At 53.0% G+C, this 20,289-nt stretch overlaps 2 protein-coding genes and 1 pseudogene across 2 annotated transcripts in view; 1 reads left to right on the top strand and 2 right to left on the bottom strand.

Moving 5' to 3' along the window:
• LOC135405248 (zinc finger protein 271-like) overlaps positions 1-20,289 on the top strand; it is a 774,083-nt gene that overhangs the window by 74,709 nt on the left and 679,085 nt on the right. The gene's annotated exons all lie outside the window — the stretch shown is intronic.
• LOC135405395 (zinc finger protein 239-like) overlaps positions 1-20,289 on the bottom strand; it is a 669,637-nt gene that overhangs the window by 415,971 nt on the left and 233,377 nt on the right. The gene's annotated exons all lie outside the window — the stretch shown is intronic.
• On the bottom strand, positions 1,207-6,685 carry LOC135404706 (zinc finger protein 239-like; annotated as a pseudogene).

Raw genomic sequence — 20,289 nt, 5'->3', positions numbered from 1 at the left:
AAACTCATGGAACCAAGGGACCATTGTGACATTGAGGGGGCTGATGGAATCAGGAGTCCATTGGGACAATCCAGGGCCTCATGAAATAAAAGGAATTCTGGGACACTGTCAAACCTCCTGGAACCAAGGGTTCCTGCTGACATGTGTGTCCTCCTGGAACCAAGGGAGCCCGGAGATATTTCTGAACCTCCCAGAATCCAGGGGCCATTGGGACCCTGCAGAACCTCCTGCATTCAAGTGCTCCTTGTGAAACTGCAGGCTCTCCTGGAACCCAAGGATTCCTGGAACACTGCAGAGCTCACGGAACCAAGAGGCCACTGTTCCACTGCAGCTCCTTCTGAAGCACAAGGGACCCTGGGACAATGGGAAATCGAGAATCCAAAGGGCATTTTGGGACTGCAGGGCCTCATGGAACTAAAGGAACCTTTAGAGACTGTGGAAGCTCATGGAATCCAGGAGCCATTGGGACATGTGGGGTCTCCTTAAACCAAAAGAACCCAGAGAATTTTTGTGGGAAAAAGTTAAGGCAGCAGCAGCTGCATTTAGTTAATCTGAATCCAAAAGGAGTGTTTTGGCCTTGACTGGTGTTTTCCATCCAGAGAGTGCTGTTTGCCAAAGTGGAAACCACTTGGAACGCTCTGCATGGCAGCCTGTGTTTTTCTCTGGTGGCTGAACACAGCCAGCACATGAGGGGAGGGGAATGTGTGGGATCAGGGCACTGCTTTGGGGCCATGCTGGGAATTCCAGTGGACTAAAAGACAAAGCCCAGGCGCTGTTTCCAAAGGAACCCCAATGAATGGGGGACGCCAGAAAGATGGGCAGACAAGTCCTGAAATGGAACTCTGTGTGTGCAGCCTCATTTTCTCCCTCAGTGCCCACAGGAGAGGGAGCAAAAAGTGGTGATTTGGACACAAAAACTGTTCAGGGGGAAAAATTAGGATTAAGGGGACAGTGGGAAAATGGGAGAAACAGAGAAAAGGGTGGAAAAGAGGGGGTGGTCTGGTGGGTCTGACGGTCCCATGGGGGTCTTTGGGCACAGGCAGGTTGGCAAAGGGGGCTGGCCCCCCAAGCTCCCAACTTCCTGTGGGGTGATGGGGGCTGCTGGATCCAATCTCAGCCTTGAATTATGCCAACATTTTCAGAGGAATTACAGAGGTGTGACTGAATCATTTTTGTCCTCCAGCTTTAATGATGGCAAATCAGATCTATTGATAGAAAGGAATTTATTTAGGGTTACAAATGATCAGACAAAAGATCTTCATCACAATTATTTACTGCACAATAGAAACACTAAAATTACCAGGAGTACAGGATAAGATAGGATGGTGCTCTACACTAAAGCAATTGTTGAAGCAATTCTACTCAAGCTGGCACAAAAGCAATAATTCTTAATTAGAGATGGATGGAACTTCCCCAGACCAATGCTGGTGGGGAGATCTCTGCTCTCAACCTCCAGCAGTGACCTTGGGGGGTCCCCAGCCAAGGCAGGAATCTCCACACACCCCCCAAGAAGGGTTCTGATGGAAGAAGCTGCCCCTGGGAAAGGGGACTGGCCCTTTATGGTCAAAAGGGATGGACTGACGGTCACTGGACTCCAGGGGTTGCCTCACCATCAGGGGCTTCATTCGGGGTGGAAGCAGCAGCCAAAGCTCTTCCCACAGTCGGGGCACTGGTAGGGCTTCTCTTACCGGTGGGTCCGTTGGTGTCTGGTCAAGTTAGAGCTCCAGGTAAAGCTCTTCCCACACTCCCCACACTTGTAGGGCCTCTCCCCGGTGTGGATGCGCCGGTGCCTGATGAGGGTGGAGTTCATGTTGAAGCCCTTCCCGCAGTCGGTGCAGCGGAAGGGCCTCTCATCCGTGTGCGTCCGCTGGTGCTTTAGGAGATCTGAGCTGGTGTGAAATCTCTTCCCACATTGCAAGCACTTGTAGGGCCGTTCCCCACTGTGGATGCGCTGGTGGGTGTGGAGGTTGGAGCTGCTCCTGAAGCTCTTCCCACATTCCCCACACGTGTAGGGCCGTTCCCCAGTGTGGATGTGCTGGTGCACGATCAGAGTGGAGCTGTCACTGAAGCTCTTCCCACATTGCTCACACGGGTAGAGCTGTTCCCCACTGTGGATGTGCTGGTGTCGGATCAGGGCAGAGCTCCGCCTGAAGCTCTTTCCACACTCCCCACACGTATAGGGCCATTCACCGGTGTGGATTTGCTGGTGGGTGTGGAGGTTGGAGCTGAACTTGAAGCTCTTCCCACATTCCCCACACGTGTAGGGCCGTTCCCCAGTGTGGATGTGCTGGTGGCTGAGGAGGTGGGTGCTCTTTCTGAAGCTTGTCCCACACTCCATACACTTGAAGGGCTTCTCCTTGCTGGGAGGCTGCTCAGGGACCACGAGGTCACAGCTCCCCCTCAAGCTCTGGCCACCTTCCCGGCACAGGCTGGGTCTTTCCTCCTCAAAACACCCTGGGATGGCTTTGGAGCCCCTCCTGCAGGGGGATCTCCGGCCCTTTTCCTCCCCGCTGCCTTCCTGCGCCGGGGAGCCCTTCAAAACGGCCTCTCCCACCAGGGTCTCATGGGGGGATTTGTCCTCCGGGCTCTCTGTCCTCAGCTCGGGGCCTGGGGCAGGAAGCAAGAAGGACAGGGAGGGGATTTGCCTCCGGCCCACAGGGAAGGCCAAGGACATCCCCCCAACTCCGGCCCCGGCAGGACGGCGGCGCCAGCGGGGTTGTCCTGCAGCCGGGGCCATGCTCGGCTGACAGAGCCAGCACAACACCCGCCCAAAGGGACACTGACTTCCTACTCACCTGCCTGGGGAGCCCAAGGCATCTTCCTCTTCCTCGCAGCCTCCTCCTCCATCCGCCCAAGCTTTGGGAAGGACAAATCCTGATGGGGGGAAAACAAGGGCTGAGCGCGTTGGCTTGAGGGTTCCTCCTGCACAAGTCCATCTCTAGAACTCATCAGGCATCCTGTGTCCATAAAAACCTCCAAAACACCAAGATTCAGCACAGAAAAGCCCAAACCAACGAGATTCAGGCAAAAACCCTCTCAGAAATAGCAAGAAGACCCTCATCTACCCAAACTGCAAAAAGTTGAGATTCAGCTAAAAAATACTCCAAAATATGGAGATTGAGCCCAAAAAAAGGTGATGAGGACTGAATTTAACCCTCTAGCAGGAAAGTAATTTGATTTCAGGCTCGTCTTCAAGGCGCGCCCTGGCACTGGAGCCTGGGCTCTAATTAACCTCTCCTGTACTGCCAAACAGCAGGAGCTGTATGGCCAAGGGACAAAATGTGATCCCGGTCAGTGTCCATGGTCCCTGTCAGTGTCCTTCAGGGAAAGAGGGAGAAGGAAAGTAAGAAACTGGTTTGGAACTAAACTGGCGTTAAAGTGGGAAAAACCTCCTTCCATGGAAATAAAACTTAGACAGTTTTTCCTGGGCTGAACAAGCTCATTCAGGGATGAAGGACTGGGACTTCTGTGGACACTTGTGCTGGTTTCTTTGGACACTCGTGTTCCTTCAGAGAGCCCCTGGAAACACTCGGCTGTTCACTCCCAGTGCCACCAGTGCCTGGGTCCTGTCTGCAGCAGCAGATTGCAGAGGGAGAGGAGAAATGCTTTTCTGAGCCTCTGGGCTGGACACAGGCACAGCCTGACCCTGAACCCAAGGGAAACAAAGACAAATTCCATGGCTTTAGCTGGACCAAGGGTGGGGAGGTTTCCTGAGGGCAGCACTACACCTGCAGACTTTTGTGTGTGTGTGTGAGACAGGCAGAAGCACAAATGCCTGCACAGCCCAGAGCAGTCAGTGTGGGGCTGTGCTTGCTGCTGCAGAGACCCCCAGGGAACAAACCCAGGCAATACTTTGAGTTTATTCCTTGCTCTGTGTCAGTGGAATAGAATGTTCCACAGGAGTTCTGTCCCCCTCTGTGGCACTGGGTGGCTTGAAGCTGAAGAGAGGGGGGGGTCAAGTGCAAGGTCCCTTCTGAAGTGTGTGTCCCTAAGGAGGACACTTGCCTTATTATTGCTTATTATGTGTAATATCTTACAGATATATCATACAAGAGCTAAAGATGGATTCTATAGAATACGTGCCATATATATGATACAGAATATATCTGATTATTGCTTTATCTGTCTGTCCAGACAGATATTGTGTATGCAGAGAGATTGTATTTGAGGGATATGTTCCTCTCAATACCCTTGAGCTCCACTCCCAAGGCCAGCAAATTCCTGAAGCTCCCCCTTCTGTGCCCTGCAGGTTTTGGCAGATTTGCAAGAGCAGGAGAATCATTCCTTGCAGCCCCTTTGCACTGTAGGAAATGGGAGCCCTGTGCACATCCTGCTGCCTCCAGATTCCATTCTGGGTGTGGGAACGACCCTGTGGGGAGCAAAGAAATGCCTGGTTCTGCAGGAGCTGGAGATGCTCAAGGGGCAGCACGACCAAGTCAGGGGCCTGGGGGGGCCTGGGGGTCTGGGAGGGTCCGGGAGGGTCCTGGGGGAGCTGGGGAGGGGCTTTGGGGATTGGGGGTACAGACCAGGACAGACCAGTACAGACACCAGTACCTCCCCACTGCTCCCCGGATCTCTCCTGGAGCTGGGCCACCGTGTCGTGGGACACCTGAGCCCCCCCAGTGCCCTCCCAGTACAGCCCAGTGCCCCCAGTACAGCCCACTGTGTTCCTGTCCCAGGGTGCCGGGTGATCCCTCTTTGGGGGGGGTTTGAGGGGGGGCTGGGGGAGATTTGAAGGGATCTGGGGGATGTTGGATGGGGATTTGGGGGGGTTTGAAGTCTTTAGGTGCATTTGGGGGAGTTAAAAAGGGTTTTGGGGGCATTGGGGCATCAAAGGGATCTGGGAGGGAGGAGATTAAAGGAAAAATGGAGGTTAAGGGACATTTTGGGGGGGTTAAAAAGGCCTGTGGGGGAGAGGAGGGGCTGCACCAAGAGCAGGTGAGTCCTGAGACCCCCCCTGGTGTCCCCGAGACCTTCTTGGTGTCCCCAGTTCCCCCTTTGACACCCCGAGACCCCCCTGGTGTCTCCAATGTCCCCAGGCCCCAATTCCCCCCTTGACACCCCCAATTCCACTGTTCTCAAACCCCATCCCTGATGTCCCCAACCCTCCATCTCACTCCAGGAGCCCCCCCTGTTTCCTCTGACCACAACTTCCCCCCCCTACCCACAGTCACAAAAAGGCCAAGGGCATCTGGGGACACATTGGGGAAAACTGGGGGACTTTGTGGGGTACTGGGTGATTAGTGGGGGATACTGGGACACACTGGGGGGAACCAGGGGGCACTGGGAGGGACTGGGGAGTTACTGGGGGATTACCAGGACACACGGGGGGACACTGGGAGGTTACTGGGCCATACTGGGGGTTACTGGGTGCTCACTGGAGGATCACTGGGCCATACTGGGGGGCAGTGGGAGGTCACTGGGACACACTGGCCATACTGAGGGGGTTACTGGGCCATACTGAGGGTCACTGGGAGGTCACTGGGATATACTGGGGGCACTGGGATCCCCTTAGTCGGTTCTGCTACATCTCCCCCCTGGACTTTTGGGGGCACCCCCAGGACCCCTCCCCTGAGGGCTGGGAGATCCCCTGAACCCCACTGCTGGGCTCTAGGGGACACCCAGGTCCCTCTGTCTTTGGGGTCTCTGTGTGCTGAGTTTTGGGGGTCTCTGGGGTTCGAGTGGGGAATTGGGATCCCCTTTCCCTGGGGTCGGTCCACTGGGCTGGCAGAGGCATTGTGGTGGGATGGGAAATGGCCTCATAGGAGTTTTAGTTGGCCGTGGCCAGACAGGACTGACACGGAGACCCCCCAAAATCCAGGCAAAACCCCAGAAACCCCCTCAGAAATCCACCTCTGGACCCATCAAAACCTCCTCAAATCCCAAATCCTCTCAGAGACCTCATCCACCCCCAGGACCCCCTAAACCCTCTCAGTGACCTGCAAAACCCACCTGGAACCCCCAAGCCCTTTCAGGGACCTCAAAAACCCCCTCAGGGACCCTCAAAACTGTCTTGGACTCCCGAAATCCCCCTAGAAACCCACAAAACTGCTTCAAAGACCCCCCCCCCCCCAAGCCTCTAAGGACCTCCCAATTCCCTTGGAAACTCCAAAACTTCCTCAGGGATTCCCAAATCCCTTCAGAGACCTTTAACCTCCCCCCTAAGTCCCTTCGCGACACCGAAGCTCCTCAGAGACCCCCCAAAACCTCCTCAGAGACCTCTAAAAGCCCCTAAGGGACCACAAAACCACAGAACAGCAGAAGAGCTTTCTGTAAAGGAAGGGAGCAAAGATTCTGAGAAGGAGACCAAGGAAAAACTGAAGCAAAGCAATAAAATCATCCTGGCCCTTGCAGTTTTTCCTTCACCTTTTTCTCACTCTTCCTTTTTTTAGAGTTCTTTTTTTGGTTGGGTGGTTTCGAATTTTTTTTTCCGAGGGACTTTCTCAGGAATCGAATCACCCTTCCGGGTTCTTGGGAGGCCTCCGGGCCCCGCGGCCCCCGAGACGGTTCCAAGGCCCTGCGCTCTGACCCTTGGGAACCCCCGAACCCCCGCATTAAACCCTCCCGAGCCCTCCAGCCTTTCCACCCTCACCCGCGCTCCCCGCAGCCCCCGAGGGGATCCCCAGACCCCGCTCTCCCGCACCCCCCGCCGGCACTCAGAGCTCACCGACCGACCCGCCGCCATCACCGATTCCCGGCAGCCAACACGGCAGGGGCGGGGGCGGGGCTGCGGGGGCGTGGCCGCGCGCTGATTGGCTGCGGCGGCGTTCTCTGAACGCGGTGCGCGCGCAGCCGGGAATCGGTGATGGCGGCGGGGCCTGCGGTTCGCTCTGAGTGCTGTGAGTCCCCCCGGGGGGGCTCGGGAGGGTTTAGCGGGGGGGTTCGGGGATTCCCGAGGAGGTTTTGAGGGGTCCCTGAGGGAGTTGGGTGTCCCGAGGGGACTCAGGGGGTGGGTGAAGGTTCATGAAGGGGTTTGGGGGTCTCTGAGGGGGTTTTGGTTTCTGAGGAGATTTGAGGGGGTGCCAGGTAGGGTTTGGGGGTCTCTGAGGAGGTTTAGGTGTCCTGGCGGGATCTTTTAGGCTTTTTTGGGGTCTCTAGGGGGTTTACGGGGTCTTAGACGGTTTTGAGGGTCTCTGAGGGGGATTGGGGGTTCCCTAAAGGGGACTGGGGGGTCCCAGGTAGGTTTTGCGGGTCACTGAGAGGGTTTAGAGGGTGCTGGGGAGGGATGAGGTCTCTGAGGGCATCTGGGGGGGACCTTGAGAAGGTTTTGATGTGTCGAGGGGGGGATTTCAGGGGTTTTGAGGGCATTTTGGGGGGGCCCCTAAAGCCCAGCAGCGGGTCCAGGGGGTCCCCCAGCCCCAAAAAGAAGGGGTCCTAGGGATGGCCCCCAAAATCCGGGGGGGGAAATGTACCACATCCGGGTAAGGGGATCCCTAGACCCCAGTATATCCCAGTGACTTTCCAGTGACCCCTTCAGTGACCAGCCAGTGTGTCCCAGTGACCTTCCACTGCCCCCCAGGATGGCCCAGTGATCCTCCAGTGAGCACCCAGTAACCCTCAGTATGGCCCAGAAACCTCCCAGTGTCTCCCCGTGTGTCCTGGTAACTCCCCAGTAACTCCTCAGTCCCTCCCAGTGCCCTCCTAATGTCCCTCAGTAACCCCCCAGTCCCTCCCAGTGCCCCCTGGTTCCCCCCAGTGTGTCCCAGTATCCCCCAGTAATCACGTAGGGCCCTGCAAAGCCCCTCAACTCTCCCCAATGTTTCCCCAGATGCCCTTGGCCTTTCTGTGAGCGTGTGGGGGGAGTTGTTTTTGTGGTCAGAGGGTCCAGGGGGGGCTCCTGGAGTGAGATGGAGGGTTGGGGACATCAGGGATGCGGTTTGGGGACAGTGGAATTCGGGGTGTCAAGGGGGGAATTGGGGCCATGAAGAGGCCCTGGGGGCATTGGAGACACCAGGGGGGTCTCGGGGTGTCAAGGGAGGAACTGGGGACACCAAGAGAGTCTCAGGGACACCAGGGGGGGTCTCAGGACTCACCTGCTCTTGGTGCAGCCCCTCCTCTGCCCGCCCAGGCCTCATTAACCCCCCCCAAATGTCCCCTAACCTCTATTTTCCCTTTAATCCCCTCCCCCCATAGATACCTTTGACCCTTCAATGTCCCCAAGACCTCTTTTAACTTCCCTAAATGCACTCAAAACCCCCAAATCCCCATCCAAACTCCTCAGATCCCCCCAAATCTCTCCCAGCCTCCCCTCAAATCCATTCCAACCCTTCCCAAAGAGGGATCACCCGGCACCCTGGGACAGGAACACAGTGGGCTGTACTGGGGGCACTGGGCTGTACTGGGAGGGCACTGGGGGGGCTCAGGTGTCCCAGAAAAACATCGCCCCAGCTCCAGGAGAGATCCGGGGAGCAGTGAGGAGGTACTGGTCTGTCCTGGTCTGTCCTGGTCTGTCCTGGTCTGTCCTGGTCTGTACTACTGGTCTCTATTGGTCTGTCCTGGTCTGTACCCCCCAATCCCCAAAGCCCCTCCCCAGCTCCCCCAGGACCCTCCCAGACCCCAAAGCCCCCCAGGCCCCCTTCAGGCCCCTGACTTGGTCGTGCTGCCCCTTGAGCATCTCCAGCTCCTGCAGAACCAGGCATTTCTTTGCTCCCCACAGGGTCGTTCCCACACCCAGAATGGAATCTGGAGGCAGCAGGATGTGCACAGGGCTCCCATTTCCTACAGTGCAAAGGGGCTGCAGGGAATGATTCCCCTGCTCTTGCAAATCTGCCAAAACCTGCAGGGCACAGAAGGGGGAGCTTCAGGAATTTGCTGGCCTTGGGAGTGGAGCTCACAGGGTATTGAGAGGAACATATCCCTCAAATACAATCTCTCTGCATACACAATATCTGTCTGGACAGACAGATAAAGCAATAATCAGATATATTCTGTATCATATATATGGCACATATTCTATAGAATCCATCTTTAGCTCTTGTATGATATATCTGTAAGATATTACACATAATAAGCAATAATAAGGCAAGTGTCCTCCTTAGGGACACACACTTCAGAAGGGACCTTGCACTTGACCCCCACCCTCTTCAGCTTCAAGCCACCCGGTGCCTCAGAGGGGGACAGAGCTCCTGTGGAACATTCTATTCCACTGACACAGAGCGAGGAATAAACCCAAAGTATTGCCTGGGTTTGTTCCCTGGGGGTCTCTGCAGCAGCAAGCACAGCCCCACACTGACTGCTCTGGGCTGTGCAGGCGTTTGTGCTTCTGCCTGTCTCACACACACACACAAAAGTCTGGTTAGTGCTGCCCTCAGGAAACCCCCCCAACCTTGGTCCAGCTAAAGCCATGGAATTTGTCTTTGTTTCCCTTGGGTTCAGGGTCAGGCTGTGCCTGTGTCCAGCCCAGAGGCTCAGAAAAGCATTTCTCCTCTCCCACTGCAATCTGCTGCTGCAGACAGGACCCAGGCACTGGTGGCACTGGGAGTGAACAGCCGAGTGTTTCCAGGGGCTCTTTGAAGGAACACGAGTGTCCAAAGAAACCAGCACAAGTGTCCACAGAAGTCCCAGTCCTTCATCCCTGAATGAGCTTGTTCAGCCCAGGAAAAACTGTCTAAGTTTTATTTCCATGGAAGGAGGTTTTTCCGACTTTAACACCAGTTTAGTTCCAAACCAGTTTCTTCATTTCCTCCTCCCACTTTCCCTGAAGGACACTGACAGGGGCCATGGACACTGACAGGGATCACAGTTTGTCCCTTGGCCATGCAGCTCCTGCTGTTTGGCAGCACAGGAGAGGTTAATTAGAGCCCAGGCTCCAATGCCAGGATGCGCCTTGAAGACGAGCTTGAAATCAAACAACTTTCCTGCTGGAGGGTTAAATTCAGTCCCCATCACCTTTTTTGGGGCTGAATCTTCGTATTTTGGAGTATTTTTTAGCTGAATCTCAACTTTTTGCAGTTTGGGGTGGCGAGGGTCTTCTTGCTATTTCTGAGGGTTTTTTGCCTGACACTGGTTGGTTTGGGTTTTTTCTGGGCTGAATCTTGGTGTTTAGAGGTTTTTATGATGCCCGGTGAGTTCTAGAGAGGGACTTGGGCAGGAGGAACCCCCAAGCCAACGCGCTCAGCCCTTGTTTTCCCCCCTATCAGGATTTGTCCTTCCCAAAGCTTGGGCGGATGGAGGAGGAGGCTGCGAGGAAGAGGAAGATGCCTTGGGCCCCCCAGGCAGGTGAGGAGGAAGTCAGTGTCCCTTTGGGCGGGTGTTGTGCTGGCTCTGTCAGCCGAGCATGGCCCCGGCTGCAGGACAACCCCGCTGGCGCCGCCGTCCTGCCGGGGCCGGAGTTGGGGGGATGTCCTTGGCCTTCCCTGTGGGCCGGAGGCAAATCCCCTGCCTGTCCTTCTTGCTTCCTGCCCCAGGCCCCGAGCTGAGGACGGAGAGCCCGGAGGACAAATCCCCCCATGAGACCCTGGTGGGAGAGGCCGTTTTGAAGGGCTCCACGGCGCAGGAAGGCAGCGGGGAGGAAAAGGGCCGGAGATCCCCCCACAGGAGGGGCTCCAAAGCCATCCCAGGGTGCTCCCAGGAGGAAAGAGCCAGCCTGTGCCGGGAAGGCGGCCGGAGCTTGAGGGGGAGCTCTGACCTCGTGGTCCCTGAGCAACCTCCCAGGAAGGAGAAGCTGTTCAAATGCTTGGAATGTGGGAAGAGCTTCAGGAAGAGCTCCCACCTCCTCAGCCACCAGCACATCCACACTGGGGCACGTCCCTACACGTGTAGGGAATGTGGGAAGAGCTTCAACCAGAGCACCCACCTCATCAAACACCGGCGCATCCACACTGGGGACCGACCCTACATGTGTAAGGAATGTGGGAAGAGCTTCACTGACAGCTCCAGCCTTATCCAACACCATCGTATCCATACTGGGGAACGGCCCTACACTTGTTGGGAATGTGGGAAGAGCTTCAGGAACAGTTCCAGCCTTCGCATCCACCAGCGCATCCACACTGGAGAACGGCCCTACAAGTGCTTGAAATGTGGGAAGAGATTTCAGACTAGCTCACATCTCCTCAGGCATGAGCAGACACACACGGATGAGAGGCCCTTCCACTGCACCGACTGTGGGAAGGGCTTCAACATGAACTCCCACCTCGTCAGGCACCGGTGTATCCACACCGGGGAGAGGCCCTACAAGTGTGGGGAGTGTGGGAAGAGCTTCACCCACAGCTCTACCTTGATTAAACACCGAAGGATCCATCGATAAGGGAAGCCCTACCAGTGTCTCAACTGTGGGAAGAGCTTCGGCCGCTGCTTCCACCCCGAATGAAGCCCCTCATTTGGAGGCAACCCCTGGAGTCCAGTGACTGTCAGTCCATCCCTTTCGACCACAAAGGGCCAGTCCCCTTTCCCAGGGGCAGCTTCTTCCAACAGAACCCTTCCTGGGGGGTGTGTGGAGATTCCTGCCTCGGCTGGGGACCCCCCAAGATCACTCCTGGAGGCTGAGAGCAGAGATCTCCGCATGAACATTGGTCTGAGGGAGTTCCATCCATCTCTAATTAAGAATTATTGCTTTTGTGCCAGCTTGAGTAGAATTGCTTCAACAATTGCTTTAGTGTAGAGCACTGTCCTATCTTGTCCTGTACTCTTGGTAGTTTTAGTGTTTCTGTTGTGCAGTGAATAATACTGATGAAGATCTTTTGTCTGATCATTTGTAACCCAAAGTAAATTAATTTCTATCAATAGATCTGATTTGCCATCATTAAAACCTGGGGGATATAATCCCCCCACTCCCCAGTGCCCTCATGCTCAGTTTGGGGGTCCCACCCTCCCCTTTCCCCACTCTTCTGACCTCTCCCACCCATTTCCCATCATCCCCCAAACTTCAGTCCCCCTCCCCCTTTACTTTTGGGGGGTCTCAGTCCCCTCCCACTTAGTTTGTGGTCTCACCACCCCTTTTGTCCCCTCTGACCCCCCCTTTCCCACCGTCCTCCCCTTCCCCACCCCCCACTCACCCGAAAGCTCCTCGCCTGCCGCCGGGGGGGCTCCCAGCACCACCAGTGCCCAGAGAAGTCCCCCCAGAGAAGGGGTTTGGTGGGGTCCTGGGTGGGCTTTGAGTGGGTTTGGGGAACCTTGCTGAGCTCTAGTGAGGTTTTTGGAAGGTCCCAACACCTTTTGGGGTGATCTGGGTTCCCACTGAGGGGCTAAAGCCCTCCCAGAGCAGGTTGACACAGGGGGACATGGGATCCTCGTTCCCAATCCATCCTGGGGTGTATCGGGACGAAGTTGGGATGTTATTTTTTGGTCTGTGTTTGGCCCTAGCCACCTGCAGTTAGTTTATGCTTTCTCCTGCCAAGTCTTCTGATAAAGCAGTGAACTTGGCCTTGGAGGGAGAGCTTCTGTGTAAACTGTTTTAATTGGTCTGTTGTGATTGGTCAATTGCTCGTCAGGGGCAGTTGGAGGAGGACAAAGTGATGAGGAAGGTGATGAAGTAAGCCCACCGCCTGAATTGAAAAGACCCCCCCCAAATCACTGCGCCTGCGTGGGGAACTTTCCAAAGTGCTCACGCAGGCGCAGGAGGGGTGCACTTACATAACAGAAGGGGTGGGATTCAGAGCCCTGACGGGGTGGTGCTGGCCACACCTCTCCGGGGCAGGTACTCTCAAAAAACTTTATAAAAAGCAGAGACACTTCTTGGGGCTCTTCACGATGGACCAAGTTGCTTTCAGCAGGGACGCCTTGCTTGAAGTGGGAGCCTGCCACCCCCCATGAACCCGCAGCTGCTGCAGAGAGACTTCATTATTGGTTAGGATGGGTAAGACTTGTTTACAGGTGATACCTGGGTGAGTATGGGGGGGAGCCTTCTTCCTAGGGTCTTTTATGCACTTTTTCCTCCACCCCAATCCTTTTCCCCTCAGGCGCCTGTGTTTTTCCTTTTTCCCTTGTTTGCCACCTTTTTCCTAATAAATAGCTATTTTTGCCAACTAGCAACGGTGTTTGGTTTATTCACGTTCCAGAATCTCTCGAACCTGTGTTTTTCCCTTGGCTTAGTCCCTTCCCTGTTACACTGGGGCCAGTTCTGCCACCCCCAAACTCTGATCCATCCCTTGGGATCCACTCCCTCCTCCCCCAGTGCCCCCCAAACCCGGGACTGGCGAGAACTGGGAAGCTTTACTGGGATGACTGGGAGCAGCTGAGGGAGGCAGAGTGACAGCAGGGGAGGGGGGGACACACGACCCCCCCAAAATCCTCACAGGGACGGAGGGAGTCCAGGCTGGGCCCGAGGCCCCGGGGAGGGGCTGTGGCCGCCGGCGGCTCAGGAGCTCTGTGGGGAGAGAAAAGGGGGTGACACCGGGGTGGGGGGTCCCCGGGGGGGCACAGACGCTCTGGGGGGACACACGACCCCCTGGGACCCCCCTCACCTTCTGGCGCAGGTAGAAGCCGAGCCCCAGCGCCAGGGAGACGAAGGCCAAGAGGAAGCCCCCGGCCCCTCCTTGGCAGCAATTCCTCAGGCTGATGGAGCCCGGCAGGGCCGGGGCCGCCGGCGGTGTCCGATCCCAGCAGGAAGCGGGGAGGGCCCGGCGGGGTCTGATAGAAATAAATCAAGGCAGATCTCTCTCTTTCTTTTACCCCCTGGGCAGTGACCATCAAGAGCTGTCCCTGCTTCACAGCAAAAGCTGCACACACTTCAACAAAGTCTGTGGAAGAATCTGCTCTAGGAAAGTTGGCCCTGGGCTTTTATGCTTATCCAGTGATGGATCTCCAGTCACATATTCCCAGGCCAGTGAACAGCTGATCTGTCAAACTCTGCTTCCAAAAGCAGGATGTGTGTTGCAAGGTTGGGGAACCAGGCTGGTTTTAGCACAATTCAATACTAAACCAACCCCTTGGCACCAGCAGTAACTCCCCACAGAGAGCTTGCAGTGCTTGCATTCTCCCATCAGATTCTTTTCCAGGTAGAACATCCTGCTACAAGGGGTCTGTTACCACCTGCCCCCGAAAGGGGGGTAATCCAAGTTCTTATTAATAAATCCCTTGGGGTGGATTAGAGTGAAACAACACTGAATAGTCGGTGTTTGAAAATATATATATATGTAGGGTTTATTTTAGAACACTTTTGTTTCAAGAGTAAACAGGTATGTTGCTATTTTGGGTGTTATCATCTATCTCTCATCTACAGCAATGTGGCATAAAGAGAACCTTTAGGGAAAATGCATAAGGGAGAGTAAGGAAAGAATAGGGTAAGGGAGAGTAAAGGAAAGCAAAGCTGAGAGTGGAAAGATGTCTATAGTCACCGCCCACGGGGTCCAGCGATGGAACTTGGGAGTTGCAGCTTCCATGTCTGTCAGTTGAAGTGGTGACCTTGATCCGTTGGGGGTGGGAAGCCCCCAGACTCCAAGAAGTTATGAGTTATTATATCCATGGATGGTGTCCCGGGCCATGCCACGAACCCCCAACATCTCCTGGACCTGCGTAGAGTTCCCGTGAGGGGCCTGGGAAAAGGGTTTTTCCTGCCTTTCAGGATTGGCAGAGGGGGGGATGGGCTTTGATGGGCCATCAGAGGTATAATGCAAAAGTCCTGCAGAAGCCTGCAAAAGTCCCTTGGCAGTCCTAGAATGCATAAATCACTAACCATTTCAGTCTCTGCATTCAATATTTCTCTTTTATGCATTCAAAAATTTCTCTTCTTTGGTCGTTCACTGTGAATCTTCTTTGTGGGCTGTGCCTTTCGTGTAGTGGACAGAAAGAGAGAAAAGAAAAGGAAGAGATAGCACAGATCTGTTCTCAATGCAATGCAATTTCCAAAAAATACTACAGTAAAATAGAAAGCATATAGGACATAACAGGATCTCAACAGCTAAAGTCAAATTTCCTAACATTAACAAAGTTACAAACATCAGGATTTAATACTGACACTAATCTAATTTTCATTAGCCACACTCTCCACCCCGTGAGTAATCAGGGTATCCTTTAATGCGTGCTGGGTGTGAGGGATTCTATAATAATGTGTCTGTTAGAGGGGCCAATGTGTCTTGAAATTAGACCTGAAATTACACATCAGTTCTTATGCAAATACATTGAGTTACCTGGGAGCTGGTACAAAGATTTCTTATATTCTCTTCAGGTCACACTTTCTTTTCTTTTAGTTTCATTTGTTAATATTTTGAGAAATTTAGCCAAATATAAAATTTGATGCCTTCTGAGGCAGAGGGTTAATGCAAATAATACATATTTTAATGATTCCAAATATGCATAAATTCTTGTACCAACTCCCAGGTTAAATTTGATTGAGTTTCTTGATTCTCAATTGATTGAGACAGAATTATACATATCTAAAAGCTTCTCCCAAGCCAACTTCTTTTTCAATAAAAAGACAAAATAAACTTGGCAAAAAATTAAACTAGCAATACATAAAATGGCTTGTCTTACACAATCTTACCAGTGAGTTGCTCATGATAAAAACACAAATAAGTCAACAATTATTAATAAACTGATCATGCAAGCAATTTTAGGAGTAGAGGAGACACAAACACAATGTTTGTGATAAATTTTACATACTGCAAAACTCCTGAGACAAAAATACACACAGATGTGCATATCACAAAGTTATTAAGATAAAAACACAAACACATGCAAACAATCAGCGCTGCAAAGAACAGTACAACTCTCCAGTCCTGTTGCTGCTTCGTTTCTCATGGCATACTTGTAAACTGATAACAGAAGCAGTTGTGGGGGCAGTTCTCTCTTCTGCCCATTGCAGCAATTGAAAGCTTTATCTGTCTCACACAGTTTGATCTCATCTGCTGGCAGGTTCCTGCAAAAAGAGGAAATCTGGCCCACTACGAACCCATTATTAAAAAGAAGGAACTATCTATTTATCTGACTCCTTTTCTTATCTGGCATGATGCCACCAGGGTAGCAATAATGGAGAAGTCTGGAACATGTTTTCTTCAAATAAACCCAGAGCCTGCTTGAGCTCGTTTTTACTCCTCAGCATCATTATTTGCTCTAGGGTGGCCAAGGTGTCAGAGGGAATACACACTGCTACTTCTTCTGTGGGAATTTGAAGTCAATGTGTCAAACTGTGGGGTTTATTAATTGAGACAGGGAAGCAGATATGTTTCTGAATGTTAGTTCTTCCTATATGTCCATTCAATCCCACACGCCTCAAGCCCTGCACTCACACAATATACTGGGAGTGTTTTAAGATGACTTTTAATTGAGCCAAAGAGGAAGAAAAAAATTAGTTTGAATCTTGCACCAGAGCCAAAAAGACATGTGCCCCGATTTCACTGAAATGCATCTACTCTAAGAGGGTTATCTAAACTAATCATTCAAATTAGCTGTAAGAAGGTACATTCAAGAAAGCTCCTTTAAGGGGGCTGGAGGGGACAAAGCATTCACCAAAAAAAAAAAAAAAAAACCAAAAAAAAAACCAAAGAAAGCCCAACCAAACAGCCAACTTATCATCTCTTTACATATTTTATAAAAAACATGTCACTGTACTAAAAGCTGTAGAATCTGCACTCTTACATTCATGAAGCTATCTTACACTATACACAGTGCACTGATCTATAAACCATATCTGAAAGGGGACCCTCCTCTGTTTATTTTCTGTTATTTACCCCGGAACATCACAGTGGGTTTTCCCTGTGCCCCCTTCCCAAACTGTGCTCTCTCCAGCCAGGCTGTTTGCTACTTCCCGTATCATTTCACCACCGTGCGATCGCCACCATTCCCTTTTCCTGCCTGGCTCAATTCCCCCCAGCCCTGCGCTGTGCAGGCAGTAAGGACAGCGAGTGGGCAGCTCCCTCTAGCACACTGTCACCTCCCGAGCAGCCTCTGCGCCGCTGCGGCCGGGGCGATGCGGTCCCTGCTCTTCCTGGCGGTGCAGGGAGAGCGGGTCCGGCAGGCAAAGTTCTCCCCAGTCCATGTGCGCCCGGCGACAAATCCTCCGTGCGCCCCGCGGGGAAAAGCAAAGTTCCCGTGGCCGACCCCGCGCACTTGGCACGGGTGCGCTCCGGGCGCGGCGGCGGCGGGCGGGGACCAGAAACTCGCCCGCGCCAGATCAAGAGCTCAAAGCCCTGCCCCGAGCTCATGAATATGCAGCAGGGCGGGACATTTGCATCCCCCGGGACGTCCCATTAGTGGGGCGGCAGCCAATCAGGCGCCAGGGGGGCGGGGGCGGCAGGCAGAGGGTGGGGGCGGGGCAGCGGCCTTGGAACAAAGCCTTGGAAATCTTTTATCCATACACGGGATGACTGGAACCATCACTTACATCGGCTTTAGCTACAGCAAGGTTGGGGGGGCAATGTGTCTCTCTTCTATGACATCACATGCTCCTCATGACATCACATTTTTCCTGTGACATCACATCTCCCCTATGATGTCACATCCATCATATGACATCACATCTCTCCTGTGGTACCATATCATCCCTGTGACATCACATCCTCCTTGTGACATCACAGGTCTCCTGTGACATCACATTGTTGCAAAGCAGTTTAAATTAGTAGTAGAATGGCTAAGGCTTAGTAGAAGAGTAGGCCTAGAAAGCAACACTCCAAAGTAGCAACCCTGTTTGTGTGTGAAATAGAAACCATAATCAAAGGATCTAGTCAAGCCTGTAAATAACGATTTGTTACCTAGGATGTGGCTAAGGTCTGTTAAACAGTTTCTAGGGATTATTAATTGTTATCAGTATGAAGTATGAGCTTGTTTGTAACTGCACCTGGTTTGCTGTGCTGCACCTGGTTTGCTGTGCTGCACCTAGTTTGCTGTGGAAACTGTAGCCGCTTTGCCGTGGAAACTGCACATAAACTTGTTTGTGTATAAAAGCTGGATGAAGAGGGAGGGTCTTCGGAATCCTGACTTGGGGCGTTAGCCCGCAGGTTCCCGGGGCCCCGAATAAAGCACCGCATAAACCGGCACTTTGTTGGTTTGTGTTTCTTTTGGATTACGGATTACGAGCAACAACATCCTTCCTGTGACATCACACCTCCCCCATGAAATCACACCTCTCCTATGACATCATATCTCTCCTATGACCTCACATCCATCATATGACATCGCATCTCTCCTGTGATATCATATCATCCCTGTGACATCACATCCTCCTTGTGACATCACACCTCCCCTGTGACATCCCAGCTGACGTCACATCCATTATATGACATCACATCTATCCTGTGATATCATATCATCCCTTTGACATCATGTCCTCCCTCCCCTGTGACATCACATCCATCATATGACATCACATCTCCCCTCTGATATCACACCTCCCCATGACATCACAGCTCCGTGACATCACAACTGATGTCACATCGATCTTATGACATCACATCCTTCCTGTGACATCACACCTCCCCTGTGGCATCACATCTCTCCTATGATGACAACCAGCGGGGCTGAGGGAGGCCCTGGCAGCTCCCCAGCACCTCCCTCTCAGTGGGACACCTCTGGCAGCCTCTCCCAGCTCGGGAACCCTCCAGTTTGCAACACTCCAAAGACCCTCGCTGGTGCCCAGGACAATTCTGATCCCCCTCAACAAACACTCCACCAGCTGTGACCCTTGTCTGCTGGCAAACACAAAGGGATTTGGGGGAGTCTTTCCCTGACAACAAGGAGAATTTTGGAGAGGGACCTTTCCACACCCAGCTATTGATGTGTCCACACATCTCTGCCTGGGTGGGGGTGTGAATTGACTGTGATGTGAAGGTTGTTATTGTGAATCTATAATTCAGTCACTTTTAAAATATTAGCAAATGCTATTGAATCCCTTGATAACTGTTAAACAGGTCAGTAATTAAATGCTACTAATATCTTTTGCCCCCTTATCTTTGTGTCTAAATCCTTTGCACCCTGACCCTCTTGCATCCCAAGGCTCTGTGTAAATCATTCTCTTTCATCAAAAAAATATATATTTTTTGTGACGTCCACTTTAAAATCTTCCTGCTTAGTTAAACTACAAAACAACTCCAATTAGTTGTTGATGTCTTCAAGACAATTAAAGAAAGAAAAATAATTTGTTTTTCAGTGTTTTAATGGGTCCCACAGTGTGTTTGGAGCTGCATCAGCTGTCAGTCCAAGATGGGCCATGTCAGAACTGGTGAGGCTGGGGGGTAGGAGCAAGGTTGATCATCCAGGGTCAATCTGGATCTCCTGAGGAGACACTCAGCATCAAGATCACTTGGAGAACACCTCCATCACCTCTTCTTTGAACTAAAAAATATTCAACCTTGAATTAAAAAAAAAAAAGTACAAACTTTGAAGACTTGTTTTGAAATTGCTTTGAAGACAATTAAAGGAAAACAAAGAGATCCTGAGGGATTTCTGCATTTTAATGAGCCCCACAGTGTGTTTGCAGCCCAGCCCATCACCCTGAGGTACTGAGAGAAGATTGAAGCAGCTGCTCAAGAAGTCAGAAGCCAAACTGCAAGTCCCTTGAAGCATTGCTGGGCCCCACTGAGGGCAGGCACTGACAAAGCCTCCCCAGGGACTCCTTGGAGCAGCTCCTTGGAGGCCAGGAGTGCAGGCAGACAAAGGCTCTGGGCAGGCCCCTGCAATGCTGAGCAAAGCCTGCCTTGGTTTTGTGGAGCACAAAGGCCAAGGCCTGAGCCCCAGGCCCTGGCCCAGCAGATCCTGTCCCTCCCGGCTGGCTCAGGGCTGTTTGGGGGGCACTGGGATGGGAGGGGGAGGAACAACAAAGGCCCAAAACTGGGCAACCCCTGCCAGACTCCTGAGGGAGGGGCGAGGCAGAAACCAAGGGCAGAACCTGCCAGGAAAGTTGCTTGTGGTGGCCTGAGTGGCAGAGGCAGCTGCCAGAGGCAAGGGGACAAAGGCCTGGGTGCCTTTGGGCCTTGCAGCCCTGCCAGAGCCCTTGGCCATCTCTCCTGCAGGCTGTCCTGCCCTGGCCCTGCTGCTGCTCTGGCCTTGCAGGCTGCACACACCCCTCCTGCTTTCCCAACCCCTCCCAGCAGCATTTCTAGACCCTCCCTGATGTCTCTGCACCAGCTCTGGCTGTTGCCATGTGCACTTGGCCTTATTACCTTGGATCCTGAGCCCCTGTGCCACAGGACATCCCTCTCAGAGCCCAGGCCCTTCTCCTGGGGGTCACTGCAGAGCTGAGCAGATCCAGGTCACCTCTCATTTCTCTGCCAATCCCCTGGGCCTGCTCTGGGCCCTGCAGGTCCTTGCCCTGCTCCCAAGGGCTGTGGGGGTGCTGAATGGTCAGGGCTTGGGGTTTAGAGCTCAGGGTCGGGACTGGGGAGAAGCTTAGAGAGGTTTGTTGTTCTGCTGGCAGTGTCT

This window comes from Pseudopipra pipra, chromosome W, assembly GCF_036250125.1.
Source record: "Pseudopipra pipra isolate bDixPip1 chromosome W, bDixPip1.hap1, whole genome shotgun sequence".
In the NCBI taxonomy this organism is placed as follows: Eukaryota; Metazoa; Chordata; class Aves; order Passeriformes; family Pipridae; genus Pseudopipra; species Pseudopipra pipra.
This window is presented reverse-complemented; position numbering and strand designations above follow the sequence as displayed.